This window comes from Triticum aestivum, chromosome 1A (assembly GCF_018294505.1).
Source record: "Triticum aestivum cultivar Chinese Spring chromosome 1A, IWGSC CS RefSeq v2.1, whole genome shotgun sequence".
Taxonomy (NCBI): Eukaryota; Viridiplantae; Streptophyta; class Magnoliopsida; order Poales; family Poaceae; genus Triticum; species Triticum aestivum.
In genome coordinates this window covers 221143695-221156730 of record NC_057794.1, presented here as the reverse complement: position 1 = coordinate 221156730, position 13036 = coordinate 221143695, and positions in this window count along the sequence as shown.

The window sequence follows — 13036 nt, the reverse complement described above, 5'->3', positions numbered from 1 at the left end:
TGTTTGTAGCCTACTGGAGGCCGTGGACAGCGCTGACCGTAGGGGTGGGCTGTGATGCGGTAGGTACGTGGCACGGTGTACCGAATACCCGTTAGGTATCTCGGGAACCCTGTTCACATCGTTTGGGGCTGTGAGCGAAACCTCGGCCGGATCTCCTCATGGATGGAACCCGAATAGGCGATAAACCTGGACTAGAGGCTTAGGTGATTAGGTAGGTCGTGGCCGACACCCACGTTGGGCTTCCGCTTGAAGGTTGCCGAGTACATGTCGTGTAAACGACGGTAAGTGGTGAGAGCGTGTATGAAGAAGTACACCCCTGCAGGGTTATCATGATCTATTCGAATAGCCGCGTCCGCGGTAAAGGACTACTTGGTTGCCTATACAGTTCATAGACAAGTAAATGGAAACTACTAAAAGCCTCAAGATAAGTGTGAGTGCCGAGGATGGCTCTTCCGTAGGAAGACGGAGGTGGATCCTCGGTAGTGTATTGAAGTGGTGAGTAGTGGACTCGTGTGCGCAAAACCATTTCAAGTTGGAGTCTCGTAGGATAGCCTAGCCAAGAGTCAAAGCTGGCTTGCTGCAACAACTCCACCAACCCTTCTTGATAATGTGCATGTATGTAGGATCTGATGTAAGTCTTGCTGAGTACCTTTGTACTCATGTTGCTATAATTTACATTTTTACAGAAGACGCTGCAACCCCTTCTGATGGGTTCTTCGTAGACGTTGACATCAATGAGTAGGCTAAGGCCCAGGTGGTGATCCTGAGCTTGTGAAGGACCACGTAGTACAGCTAGGCTTTCCAAGCCTCTTCTATTTTACTAGTTGTCTGTACTCAGACAAGCTACTTCCGCTGCTGGTTTGTATGACTGTATGACTTGAATGCTGGGTCGTGTGACCCGTACCTATGTGTATGTTATGTATGGCTCTCTGAGCCTTAAATAAAGTACTTGTGTCGTAGAGTCATGTTGTGATGCCCTGTTGTATTTGCACATATCGAGCATATTGTGTGTATGTTATTGAAATGCTTGGTATGTGTGGGATCTGACTATCTAGTTGTTTATCTTTAGTAGCCTCTCTTACCGGGAAATGTCTCCTAGTGTTACCGCTGAGCCATGGTAGCCTGCTACTGCTCTGGAACACTTAGCTGGCCGACATGTGTCCTTCTTCGTTCCCGTGTCTGTCCCTTCGGGGAAATGTCACGCATTGAGTACCGGAGTCCTATTAGCCCGCTACAGCCCGGTTTACCGGAGTCCTGCTAGCCCAGTGCTACAGCCCGGACCCACTTGCTGATGACCGACACGTTCGAAGCTGGGTCATGGATGCCTGTCCCTGTAAGTCTGTGCCACTTTGGGTTTACGACTAGTCATGTCAGCCCGGGCTCCTTATCATATGGATGCTAGCGACACTGTCATATACGTGAGACAAAAGGCGCAAACGGTCCCGGGCAAAGGTAAGGCGACACCCGTGGGGATACCGTGCGTGAGGCCGCAAAGTGATATGAGGTGTTACAGGCTAGATCGATGTGACATCGAGTCGGGGTCCTGACACTCCAATATGTTGAGCTTGCCTTTCTGTCTCATGCTAGCCAAATTCTTTGCACCAAGTAGAGATACTACTTGTGCTTCCAAACATCCCTTAAACTAGTTTTGCGATGAGATTCCACCATACCTACCTATGGATTGAGTAAGATCCTTCAAGTAAGTTATCATTGGTGCAAGCAATAAAAATTCTCTCTAAATATGTATGATCTATTAGTGTGAAGAAAATAAGCTTTATACGAATTTGTGATATCGAAGAAATAAAAGCAACGAACTGCATAATAAAGGTCTTTATCACAAGCGGTAATATAAAGTGACATTCTTTTGCATTAAGATTTTGTGCATCCAACCATAAAAGCGCATGAAAACCTTTGCTTCCCTCCGCGAAGGGCCTATCATTTACTTTTATCTTCTACTCTTATACCAGAGTCATGGTGATCATCACCTTTCCTTTTTATACTTTTTCCTTTGGCAAGCACTATGCGTTGGAGAAATCCATATATATATATATATATATCCACTTGGATGTAGGTTTAAGTATTATTGTTGACAGTACACTTGAGGTAAAAGGTTGGGAGGCAAAACTATAAGCCCCTATCTTTCTTTGTGTCCGATTAAAACTTTGAATCCATAAATATCATGTGAGTGTTAGCAATTGTGAAAGACTAAATGATAATTCAGTATGTGGAATTTGCTGAATCAAAGCTCTTACATAGACCCTTCTTGAAAATAAGATGAATTGAAATTGTTTGATGACTCAGAACATGGTTTGTTAGTTTTCAAGAAAGTTTATGGTCTATACCTTAATTTGTGAATAGCTTGTTACTTGATCATGAGAAGTTTTATGATATGAGCTACTGTTTATGCTGAAGAATAATGCTAGACAAAGTTCTTGGAACTTTCATTGATCAAACTTGTGCACTTGATAGCATTCACACTTCATAAACTATTTCTTTTATCATTTACCTACTCGAGGACGAGCAGGAATGAAGCTTGGGGATGCTGATACGTCTCTGACGTATCAATAATTTATGAAGTATCCATGCCATGTTTATAACAATTCTACATGATTTTGGTATGATTTGATTAGAACTGACCCGGACTGACGCCGTTTTCAGCAGAACTACCGTGGCGTTGTTTTTGTGCAGAAATAAAAGTTCTCGGAATGGGCTGAAAATTTACGGAGAATAGTTTTGGAAAATATAAAAAATACTGGAGCAAAAAGATGCCAGAGAAATGTCCCAGGCTGACCACAAGGGTGGGGGCACCCCACCTCCCTGGGGAGCGCCACTCGTCCTTATGATCGCCTCGTGGGGCCTCCTGACGTGAAACTGACGCCAAACGCTCCTTTAAATCCCAAAAACTCCAGAACCAAACCTAGATTGGGAGTTCCGCCGCCGTAAGCCTCTGTAGCCATGAAAAAAATAATCTAGGCCCTCTCTGGCACCCTGCCGGAGGGGGACAACATCACCGGAGGTCATGGAGGAGGAAGCCGGAGGGGTCACCATCGTCATGGAGGCCAAGGACCAGAGGAAGAACCTTTCCCCATCTAAGGGGGAGGCCATGAAGGAGGAAGCACAAAGGGGAGAACCGCTCCCTCTTTCTCTTGGTGGCACCGAGTGCCATCGGGGGAATCATCGCCGCGGTGATCGTCTTCATCAACATCACCATCATCATCACCATCCTCATCTCTTTTACGCGGTCCACTCTCACACACCCCGCTATAATCCCCTACTTGAACTTGGTGCTCTATGCCACATATTATGATCCAATGATGTGTTGCCATCCTATGATGTTCTGAGTAGATTTCTTTTGTATTTTGGGTTGGTTGATGATATAGATTGGGTTGAGTTGTATGTTTTATTTTGGTGTTGTCCTATGGTGCCTTTTGTGATGCGCACACGAGAGGGATGCCTGATGTAGGGTGCCGCAATATGTTCATGATTCGCTTATAGTGGGTTGCTAGAGTGACAGAAGCTTAAACCCGAGTAAGGGGGTTGTTGCGTATGGGATAAAGGGGACTTGATACTTTAATGCTATGGTTGGGTTCTACCTTAATGGTCTTTAGTAGTTGCGGATGCTTGCTAGAGTTCCAATCATAAGTGCATATGATCCAGGGAGAGAAAGTATGTTAGCTTATGCCTCTCCCTCATATAAAATGGCAATGGCGACCACCGATCTTGTTAATAATTGCCTAGGACAATTTCGCACACATATCCATTATTATTCCACACTCGCTATTTATAATATATAGTATTATATTCTAATTTTATAATAACAACATCTACTTTTATATTTTAGTTCTCCGATATCATGCAAAGTTATCCTCTTCATACCCACAACGTAGTTTTATTTCTCGTTTCTAGATGAAAGCAAATGGCCGATGTACGTAGAGTTGTATCGGTGGCAGATAGGACTTGAGAGAATATTGATCTTACCTTTAGCTCCTTGTGGGTTTGACACTCCATACTTATCACTTCCACTTTTGGAAATTGCTACGATGATTCCTTGCACTTGGGGATTATCAGGGGCGCTCCCTCTGTCCTTGTGGCCGCCTCGTGCCTTCTCTGACTTGCACTCCAAGTCCTCTGGATGTCTTCTGGTCCAAGAAAAATCATCGCGAAAGTTTTATTCCATTTGGACTCTGTTTGGTATTCCTTTTCTGCGAAACTCTAAAACAAGGAAAAACAAAAATTGGCACTGGGCTCTACGTTAATAGGTTAGTCCCAAAAATAATGTAAAATAGCATATTAATGCATATAAAACATCCAAAACAGATAATATAATAGCATGGAACAATCAAAAGTTATAGATACGTTGGAGATTGATAACCCACAAGTATAGGGGATCGCAACCGTTTTCGAGGGTAGAGTATTCAACCCAAATTTATAGATTCGACACAAGGGGAGCCAAAGAATATTTGAAGGTATTAGCAGCTGAGCTGTCAGTTCAACCACACCTAGATATTAATTATATGCATCAAAGTGATTATTATTCAAAGTAGTTTGATAGTTTTTATAATAGTGTCAACAACAATGGTAACAATAATCGTGATAGCAGTAGATTGTAGCAAGTGTAACAATGATGATAGCAATAGTAATGCAACAAGATCAATAAGGATAAATTCGTAGGCATTGGATCGGTGACTTCTTGGATGATATTCATCATGAGACAATTATAACCTGGGCGATACGGCACTGGCTCCAGTTCATCGATATAATGTAGGCATGTATTCCGTAAATAGTCATACATGCTTTATTAAAAGAACATGCATGACATCTTTTGTCCTACCCACCCATGGCAGCGGGGTCCATATTGGAAACTAAGGGATATTAAGGCCTCCTTTTAATAGAGAACTGGAACAAAGCATTAACACATAGTGAATACATGAACTCCTAAAACTACTGTCATCACCGGGAGTGGGCCCGGTTGTTGTCACTCCGGGGTTGCCAGATCATTACACGTAGTAGGTGACTATAACTTGCCAGATCGGATCTAGAACATTGATATAATGATGAATTCATAAACGGTTCAGATCTGAAATCATGGAACCCGGGCCCAAAGTGACAAGCATTAAGCATTGCAAAGTCATAGCAACATCAATCTAAGAACATAGTGGATACTAGGGATCAAGCCCTAATGAAACTAACTCGATTACATGATGAATCTCATCCAACTCCTCACCGACTAGTGAGCCTATGAAGGAATTACTCACTCCCGGTGGGGAGCATCATGGAATTGGCGATGGAGAAGGGTTGGTGATGACGAAGAATGAAGACCCCCATCTCCGGAGCCCCAAACAGACTCCAGATCTGCCCTCCCGAGGATGAACAAGGCTTGGCGGTGGCTCCGTCTCATGGATCGCGATAATTCTTTCTCTCTGATTTTTTTCTGGAAATATGTGAATTTATAGTACCAGGGGTCGTCATAAGGGCCACCAGGTGGGTACAACATACCTGGGCACGCCCTGGTGTGTTGCGCCCACCCAGGGACCCCTCTCTGGTGGGTCTTGGCTATAGAAATTCTTATTATTGATATAAAAATCCTCAAAAAGTTCCGTTCCATTCCGAGAACTTTTATTTCTGCACAAAAGCAACACCATGGTAGTTCTGCTGAAAACAGCGTCAGTCAGGGTTAGTTTCAATCAAATCATGCAAATTAGAGTCCAAAACAAGAGGAAAAGCATGAGAAAAAGTAGATACGTTGGAGACGTATCAACTCCCCCAAGCTTAAAACTTTGCTTGTCCTCAAGCAATTCAGTTGATAAACTAAAAGTGAGAAAGAAAAACTTTTACGAACTCTTTTGCTCTTGTTTGCATAAATAAGTTTAAACAACACCCAGGTTTTCAGCCAACATTATAACTAACCATGTCAACAATAACACTTAAAGATTATAATGATTCATATCAATGACATAATCAACTAGCGAGCAATAATAAGATATCTCAAACAGCTACACGTTGTCAAAACAACCATGATACAATATGACAATAGTGGTATCTCGCTAGCCCTTTTTGAGACCGCAAAACATAAATGCAGAGCACCTCCAAAGTTCAAGCAGCGACTAAACATTGTAATTCATGGTAGAAAAGATCCAGTGATGATGCACCCAACATTAGCTACACACAATGCATAAATCATGACCGTTGTGCTCTACTCAGTTTCTGGCGCTTGTTTTAGAAGGTGGTCACACAACATAAAAATAAATAGAAAGTCCCTTCTCAGAGGGAAGCAGTGATTTGCAGAGGTGCTAGAGCTTAGTTTTTAAAACAGAGATAAATGATATTTTGAGACATGCACCCTTCTTATTCACTTCACGACCATCAGTTATCAACATCTTCCATGCTAAGCACGCTAGTGGCGGCTCCCAAGCGGTAAAAGTAAAGGTTTTGACTCCATTGGGAGTTTTTGTTTAATTATTTCAGAGATGAACTCTTTTTCATGTTTGCAGTTTGGGACTGGGCATCCCTATTACCTCCCATTTTCTCGTGCGATGGCGAGTGAATAAACACTCGACCTTAGAATAACCCGCTTAGCATGGAAGATATCGACCACCTCCTGTCGTTCCATGAACGATCCAGGCACACAAAACAAATAATTTTTAGAAGTTTTTAGAGGTGGAACATACAAATTTACTTAGGACGGCAGGGTAATACCGCATATAGGTTGGTATGGTGGACTCATCTGGAATAACTTTGGGTTCAAGGTTTTTGATGTACAAGCAGAATCCCCACTTAGCACAGGCGAAGGCTAGCAATTTAGATTGAGAAGCGGCCAGCTAGAGAGCAACAACGATCATAACCATGCATTATGCATAATTAACATTGGACACTAGCATGAGTACGATATGAACACCATGAACGTAAACATTATGGAGGCTATGTTGGTTTTGATTCAACTACATGCATGAACATGTACCAAGTCAAGCCACTTGAACATTCAGAGGAGGATACCATATCATCATACTACATCAGAATCATTTTAACGCTATGTTGATATCCAAGCTAAATCATTATTAACTCCCAGTACTTATGCAAGGCATGAGAAACTATAATCTCTAATTGTCATTGCAAACATGTTTAATCATAACGGGCTGAATCATGGACGCTAGGTTAAACATATTTACACATACAAGATAAGTCGAGTTCATACAAGTTTCTCTTTGCCACGGCCAGTTCATTGAATGTTGTCATTATTGCCTTTCACTTGCACGACCGAATGATATGAAAATAATAATAGTGCAAGAGTGCCATGGACTAAGCTGGAATCTGCAAACATTTTATTCAACAGGAGAATACAAGGTAAAATGGGCTCTTTATTAGTTCAACAATTATTCACATGAGAGCCACTCAACATTTTCATCATGGTCTCCTCCTCGGTACGACTCGAATAAACAGAAAAAGAAACTCAGAGAAACACACTGAAATATTTTTGGATTTTTTTGGTTTTCTTGAACGAGCAAATAAAAGAGAAAAGCAAAAACGAGAAAAACTATTTACACGGGAAATCTCCCAACAAGCAAAAGAAGAACAAGGAAATCTTTTTGGATTTTCTTTTTAGTACTACTACTTAGCATGCATAGAAATTAAATTAACTACAACTATTTTTTTGGTTTTTCTAAAGTTTTTCAAACACACAAGAAGAAAGTAAGAAAATGAATCTAAGCATGGATGATACAATGAAAAAGTGTGAATACCGACGAATGAAATAAGTAGACATGAATGTAAAGTCGGTGAGAGACACGTACTCCCCCAAGCTTAGGCTTTTGGCCTAACTTGGTAGTTGATCAGTAGCCTGGATAATAGTCGGCGTGGTAGCTCATGGAGGCTCTCGGTGCGGATGCGTCAGCACGCCGTGCCACCACCACTGCCGTGTTATGAGCTCGGGCCTCGCTCTCAAGGACAAAATATCTTTTCTTGCTGTGATAATCAAAGAGAGCAGGCCCATGCAAATATGTGGCCACGACATGTGATTGGTTAAACAACAAATTATAAGTGAAGTTATCAGTCGTTCCCTTGAGAATTTTATGAACTTTCAAAGCATCAAAGTCTAAATACCGAGTGGGTAGGATAGGATCAAAGGGCAAAGGTGAGATACCTAGACCTCGTGCTAAACGTGTGGCATAAATTCCACCATAGAACCAACCAGTTTTAGCATTGTGCTGAAGTCTGTGTGCAACAATCGCTCCAAGGTTATAATTCCTTTCACCAGTGAGAGCGGTGTGAAGGAGGCTCAAGTCTGGCGCACAAAGTATGCTACAGTCTTGCTTGCCTACTATGCATTTCCAGTTAAATAACGCAAAATATTGAATTGTGGGAAAATGAATGCTCTTCATTCTTCCTTGTCTCACTCCCCTATTTTCACCATAGCAAAGGCTAGTCAAGAAAGACTCGTACTCAACCATGGGTAGCTCCTCAAGTGAACCCCAAAATGGCAGTTTGCAATGGTAAGCAAAATTCTCCAATGGGATAGTATAAGGATTATCATAAAGCATAAACGACACCCTAGACTCACGTGGAAAATATTTAAATCCCTTGACAACTGATTCAGTGAGAAGTTGGTGTTGTGCACACTTATTTGATAGGTAGGGACCGAGGCCGGCATTGTGAACATATTGCTCAAATTCCTCCTTAATGCCCACACACACCATATATTCATCGCTAGGCCATAAACATGTCTTGGTGGCAGCATCTTGCGTGGAACTTTCACTTGGTTCAACATAATACCGACGAGCAGAATTGTCACTAGAAGATGCCCCCGGGGATCATCTCCTCGAAGAACTCCTTCCGAATAGGTTCATCCTGTCCGCATACAATTTTCTGAAAATAAAAAAAATTGAGTGACAAAAATTTGTCAACAAAACTTTGTAAGATTGATAGCAACTACTCATAGGGATACATGGAGGCCATAGAAAGCATTCAAACAACTTAGAACACTAAGAATTCAACATGCAAGCACATCTACAACAGCACCAAGAGTAGCTAATTATTCAAAGTATAAGCCACTAAAACAAAAACTAATTGGACAAATGGTGGAGTCACATACCAAGCAACAATCCGCCAAAACAGTTTCGGAAACGGAGGTTCGAGCAAAGAGATCGAAATCCTTGGGTTTGAGCTCAAGAGCACGAGAGAGAGAGAGAGCAATGGGGATTTTTTTCTGGAGGTAAGTGATCATGTGGTATGAAGAGGTAAGTGAGGGGCCCATGTGGGGAACACAACCCACCAGGGCGCGCCAGGGGGTGCTTGCACGCCCAGGTGGGTTGTGCCCACCTGGTGCACCTCCCTCTGATGTTTATTGCACCAAAAATTCTCGAATATTCAGAAAAAAATCGTATTAAATTTTCAGGGCATTCTGAGAACTTTTATTTTTGGCTCATTTTTTATTGCATAGGAAATTCAAAAAATAGACAAAACATGGCATTTTATTTTATTTAACTAATAAAAACAGAGGATAAAAAGTGGGGACAGAAAGTAGAGCTTACTAAATTCATCAACTTCATACTGCTAAAAAATGATCCATTAATAAGGTTGATCAAGTCTTGTTAACAACAACTTCCAATTAGCATGAAACCGAAGAACTTCCGTAAATCACTAAGTTACCTCAATGGGGATATGCATTTCCCCAACAATAAGCATTTCGTATTTCTTTTTGATAGTAGGTAGAGGTATTTGAAAACTTCCAATAGTGATTGTCGGTTTTTCAATAACATCAATACCATTCACTTGGAATTGTTTCTTTGGAAAGTGCACCGTATGCTCATTACCATTAATATGAAAAGTAACCTTGCTTTTATAGCAATCAATAACAACCCCTGTAGTATTCAAGAAGGGTCTACCAAGGATAATCGACATGTTGTCGTCCTCGGGCATCTTAAGTATAACAAAGTCAGTCAAAATAGTAATATTAGCCACAACATGGCACATCCTCTATGACGCCCTCGATTCAATCATACACTAATCATACACTCAAATGTGTACGATCAAGATCAGGGACTCACGGGAAGATATCACAACACAACTCTAGACACAAATTAAAATAATATAAGCTTTGTATTACAAGCTAGGGGCCTCGAGGGCTCGAATACATAAGCTCGAAGACACAAGACTCAGAGGAAGCAACAATAACTAAGTACAGACATAAGTTAAACAAGTTTGCCTTAAGAAGGCTAGCACAAATGCAACATCGATCGAAAAACCTTCCTGGGAGCCTCCTAACTACTCCTGGTCGTCAGTGGCCTCCTAACTACTCCTGGGAGCCTCCTAACTACTCCTGGTCGTCAGCGGCCTCCATGTTGTAGTAAGCACCCTCGTGGTAGTAGTAGTCATTGTTGACAGTGGCGTCTGGCTCCTGGGCTCCACCATCTGGCTGTGACATCCGAGAAGAATGGAAAAGGGAAAAAAAGGGGGAGCAAAGCAAACATGAGTACTCATCTGAAGTACTCAACAAGCAAGGATCTACACTACATATGCAACATTATCAAAGGAAGGCTGTATGTGTGGACTGGGCTGCAGAAATGCCAGAATAGAGTGGAGAGCCTAGTCCTATCGAAGACTAGCATCTTTAGCATCTTCGGCGGTCTTGCAACATTAGAAGAGTGCAGACTAGCATCGAGTAAAGTAGTAGTAGTGTCATCAACCTCGCCTAGAGATCCTTCCTCGACTCCCTGCAAGAAAGCAATCCAAGAGCCATACTACCCATTTCTCATCTCAAGTATCCAGTTCTAGTTGTATCAATTGGGATATAACTCCGAGTGTCCGTTACCGTACGACAGGCTATCGATAGATGTTTTCTTCCCTGCAGGGGTGCACCAACTTACCCACCACGCTTGATTAACTCCGGCCAGACACACCATCAGGTCATGATCGGCCTCGGCCGATCAACACACCGCAGTCCTACCTAGGCTCAACAAAGAGGCCAGCACGCCGGTCTACATCCTAAATGCGAACGGGTCATGGGCCATGGCCCTTTGCAATCCTGCATGTTGTGTACGCGGCCGGTGAGCAGACCTAGCCTCCCTTATACAAGGTGAGGCGTTCCAGTCCAACCCGGCGCGCGCCGCTCCATCGCTGTCATCCGTTGAGCTTTTGGCTGATACATACGACGCAGAGTGCCCATACTTATTCCCACATGATGGTTAGTGCGAAAAAGGCCAGAGGCCCCTCGGATCAAATATCCAAATCGTAGTGGATTAGTAGCACGCGGTAACAAACAGGGACTCACAATCGATGTGACCCCGTCGCCCCGTCTCGAGGACTTGCGGCAAGGGCTAAGAACGCCCGGCCACGCCTCGTAAGTATCTCGCAGGCACCTTGCAGGTCGACCCGACTCCACATCACTCGCAATTAAGCTTGCACGGGTATCCCTCAGGACCGACCCGTCTTTAGTAACATGGTTCAGTGTAAGGTCATAGTAACCATAGTATGTATGTGTCTATCACCGAGGGAACCCTGAGGAACCACCCCCGGTGGATTCCACTCGATGTAATCATCAAGGTGAATGTAAGAGGAACCACCCTCGAGGTTCACACTTGAGGGTTGCACGACAGAGTCGTATCGGAAGTGGTCAAATAGGAATCACCCTTGATGACCATAACCGATAAACTAACCTACAAAGTTGACATCAGAAGTGCTGATGAGGTCTCACCCTCGGCACTCGATAGTAACCCACTAGTGTCGAGCAACTAAGGAGAAAGTGATGTGCGGTGTCAGGGCCTGGACGTCGATCGCGTTGGTTGAGTCATCGAACATAAAGCGGGGCAACTAGCACAAGGTGGGGGTCACTGATGGATCTCTACCCAGCCTATACTAAATAGTTTAGGATAAGCAGGTAGGTAACAACAGCAGGTTACAATAAATAGTCTATGCAGCAGAAATAGGATAACAGTAACAACAGCAACTTCTAATGCAAGCATGAGAGAATGGCATGGGCGATATCGGTAAGATCAAAGGGGGCTTGCCTGGAAGCTCTGCTGCAAAGGAAGAAGGGTCGTCAGTGACGTAGTCGATCACAGGGGCAACATCAGTCTCGGGGTCTACCAGAGAGAAGAGGGGGAAGAAACAGTAAATACGGAGCAATCAGTCTCGGGGTCTACCAGAGAGAAGAGGGGGAGGAAACAGTAAATACGGAGAAAAAGGTGCAGTGCAGGGTTGCCTAAATACATGTCTAAGTTATCTTAATTATTCTAGGCTTAAGGTTGTATTTATTAACCGGTGTATATGCACTATTCATCTACCGGAGTCAGGCTAAAAAGTTGCGGGTTCTCCTAACTAGGGGTTCTGACATGGAAACCGACGGCATGATCAAATTCGTCTCGTCGTTCTGAGCAAGTTTCATGTATAAAGTTTTTCGATCCGAGCTACGGTTTATTTTCTACGATTTTTCAAAGGTTTAGCAATATTCTGAATTTGTTCTAATAACTAAATTCGTCAGAAAATGAATTATGACATCATCCTAGCGTAACCCTGCATCACGGTCAACAGACCAGTTGACTGGTCAACGAGGCCCACCCGGGGCCCACTGGCAGTGACTGGGCGTTGCCTAGTCAGCATCTGATTGGGTCAACGGGACCCAGGGGCCCAATGGTAGAAGCTGTGGCGGGGTCCACGTGGTCAGCCATGTCAGCAATGCTGGAAACGGCATGGGAGTTGTCTCCAGCGACCATATTCAATGGCGGCGCGCTCGAGAATGGTCGGAAATCGGCTACAAGGGGCCGTTCGGCCCCCGCGTAGGCTCGTTTGAGCGAGCATCGAGCCGCGCATCCAACGGTGCTAATGGAAGGGCTCGGGGCGGTCGGAGCATCACCGGCGACGAGCAAGGCGGTGGTGGCGTTCGGTGGCACATGGAGAAGTGGGCTATGGGGGGCTCTTTCGGCGCGGAATCTGGTGCATTCGAACATGGGCATCGCACCGCGTCGAACATTGGTTGTTCAAACGGCCCGCAACGTCGGCTGCGAAGTCTAACTATGGTGGCCGAAGCTCGAGCACGCGTGGAAGC